Below are 3564 nucleotides of genomic sequence, written 5' to 3'. Positions count from 1 at the left end.
CAGGTTTTCCTCATTTGGATTTGCAGAAATTTGTTAACATTTTTACAATTACATAAACATTACATACGTCTTTATTCCACATATGTCCCATTTAATTTTTATGGTTGATTCTAATGGATAGTTTAGATTTTTAGACATATGTTACTGTGATGTTGTCGCAATGTTTTTTCATTTTTCTTTTTTATTGCAAATATGAATCCAAATTTTCAATGAGACTAAATTAAATCCAGATTAAAAAAAGGGATTAGGTATCCCCCCTGATCACTACAGTTCCACAGAGAAGACACTAGATGGGAGTCATGCGTCATTTTTACAGCCTGGTTGAATTGCTAACCATTAATAGTGTGTATTAGCTTTTCTGTCCATGTAATTGGTAATGATGTAATGAGGTGTACTGTATGCGGACTCCAGTACACAGATTGTTTTGTGTTTTTATATTATTTTATCCTAATTTGTAGGCTTTTTATTCCTGTGTTTTGTATCTCAGCTCTTGTTACCACAGCGTTTCCTACAATCTTCTCTCATTTATATCTTAGCAAAAGGCATTTATTCTGCAATAATTCTAAAGGTTACTATGCGGTAAAACTAGTGTAGTGTTTTTGTAAGCATGTCTGATGCTTACTAGTTTTTGTTTTTTTTTTATGTTTTTTTTGTTTTTTTGTTTGTTTTGCATTTCACTCCCTGCTACATTAATTCCACATATGCCAGACATTTGGCATACATTTTTTGGCAAATATCTAAATTTAGCACCAAAAGTTAATCATTTTCAGGACAACTCTGAAAACATTAAATAATAACAATTTCTTCATATTATTTCACTTGGCTCTTTTCAAGCGAGTGACTGCAGTCTTTTGACGACAAGTTTATCGACCGAGTCGTATCGATATGTACAGGCATTTTCCACCTCCAAACTTTTGTTAGCAGTCACTAAATTCAGTTTCACTCTTCATTATAGATGCCAGCTTGTAGACTAGTTTTTTCTTGCTTATTGTTGCCATGGTTTTGATAATCTGTGATGTCTAATTGCAAACAAACCCCCCCCCCATGTTTTTCAACTTTGAGAAAAGTAGCAGGAAGTTTTTAGAATTTATGCCCGAGCCTGATATAGTGTCATTATGTCAGCATCGCTCTTGTTGGTAAACACATTTTTTTTCTTCGTCTCTTCATTTAGGTCCAGCTCTCAGATGGTGACTTCCTCCTCCCGTACCACATCATTCTCTCCCACTTGTCTCCTAACTTTTGTGCCGCCTCTTCTTCAAGTCTGCACTAGTGCCAACGTGAATGTGATCGTTAAGTGGGGTCTTACATGTGCAGCCTCCTGCAAGGCTGCACATGTAAGAGGTGTGTGTGTGTGTATGTGTGTTTCTGTCCTCAATACCGCCATGTTCCACCATGTCCCTCCACCATCCCTGCGCTATACCTCCAGACAGCGGCATCTCCTGCTCCCTCTCCTCCTCCACACGCTGCTGATACTGCTGCTTCTCCCAGATGCCTCCTTGTGCACCACGATCGCCAAAAAGGAGCCCAGACCAACCAGTACTGGTTCTGCTATCCCATCCTCCCTCAACGCAACACAGAAAGTCAACTGCACCACTTCATGTAAGTGTGTGGGGTGGGAGTTGGTCAATACAAGCTTGATAGAATAGCAGCTAGACTGCATTTGTCTGGTAGATGTGTTTACAGCACTGTGGAAGTATTGTATGTCTTCATTAACTTGATGTAAGACTTTATACTGCCAGATTAGATTAGATTCTCAACAGTGCAAGTTAAATTCAAATGACTTGTTGATAGTAACTTCGATAGAGTTAAAAAGATATATATACAGAAATTAATAATTTAAAAAAGAAAGAAAAATAAAACGTAGGGTCAAAAACTGATGCAAACTAGATGACAAGCTAAACAGTTGACCAAACTGCAGCACTGGCTTTAATCCAATTTGTTTGCTCTGCTTGCTTATGAATGTTGCCCTTTTGAGAAACCAACCAAAAATCAACATTCTAGTAATTAAGACCATTGAAATGAATACCCTTGAAATTAATCTGAATGAATGAATGAATACATCAATTAATTAAAATTCATTTTCACATAACTCTTTACTTATCTGAACCTCACTAGTTCAAATTTACCGGTCAACCAAACACAGCCCCCCCCCCCCCCCCCTTTCCCACCAGCTACATTAGTCAGATAACAGGTATTGGAAGCCACAAAGTGTAGAAGAATTTATCTGTTGTAAAATGTGTATTTAAACTTCATGGCTCCCCATTAATTCTCCTGACAGGGCTTTCGCACGCAGGCAACAATTCAAGTTACACGTAGAAGCATTTTAGGCATTTTCAGTTGTTCAGTTTCATGTATTGATTATATATTTTTGGGTCATACTGTTTCTGAATAATTTGGGATATTCATGCATGTTTATAGTAGAGTTTAAATAAACCAGCTGGATTGATTCAGGGACAGTTTTCATGTCAATACATTCATGTTCCTGTCAAATGAGCCCTTCACTCTTTGGAACTAGAAGGTTCTGCTGTGGTCATCAGCAACATTGCAAGATGGCTTGATAGTCAGGATTGCGATTGTCTATACTATGCACAATTACAATTGTTCAATTAAGACATGTTTATATTGTATGCCTACCATATAGGCATAATGCTTGCAGCGACCCTGGTTCGAATCCAGCATGTGGTCGTTTGCTGCGTGTCTCTTCCTATCTCTACCCTGTTTTCTGTCTTCCCCCACTGCTCTCCACATTTAAAATAAATAAACTCCCCAAAAGGTTTAGTGAAATGACTTAATCTAATCTAAAAGTTTATGAATGTAATTCTTTCCCCAAGGGTTTTGGATTTCACATATGCTTACTTCTAGGTTGGGGGGGCAGCAGTGTGAGGCATTACTTAAGCGTAAAACACAAAGTGTGGCAATAAACTCTTGATTTCCATGGTCTCGCATACCTGTACACACAGATTTCTCCCCTGAGATATGGGAAGTGTAGGATGCTTTAGGTGAGAAAGAAAAAGACACTCTGAAAGAAGAAGGAAAAAAAAAAAAAAAGATCACGGGAGAGATGCAATGAAAGAATACAGGGAGGCGTTTGCCTGCCCGGTATCTCACTTTTTCGTGGGGGGAAAAAAAACAACCAGAACCATATGTGAATGTTGGTGTTTTTTCTAAATCACATCTCCCTCCTCGGTGGAGGTAAGATTTCAAAGCCGCCATGTGGTTCTAATTGAGGATGAAAGGGACCACGCACGCACACACACGTGCGTGTGTTGTGTGTGTTTGTGATCCATGAGTCCATGAGCTACACGGTGCCTTGATCCCTTCATCTCTTTCTCCTTGTATTTTTCCTCACTCTTCTCTTTTCTGTTTATGATCTTTCCCTTTTTCTTCTTATTACCTCACACTGTCAATCTCCTTTCTCTGTGTCTCCTTCCCATCTGAACACCCTTTACCAACAATTGTCAAACGCATACAAACAAAACATTAGTCCAGCTTCGTTATCTGGTTAGAGGCCATCTGGCCAACTATTGATGCCAAAGTGTCTCTTTCTCTTTAGTTTTCTTAGCG

This window comes from Zeus faber, assembly GCF_960531495.2.
Source record: "Zeus faber genome assembly, chromosome: 6".
Classification (NCBI taxonomy): domain Eukaryota; kingdom Metazoa; phylum Chordata; class Actinopteri; order Zeiformes; family Zeidae; genus Zeus; species Zeus faber.
The sequence above is the reverse complement of the archived record's forward strand: the minus strand, read 5'-3'. Positions refer to the sequence as shown.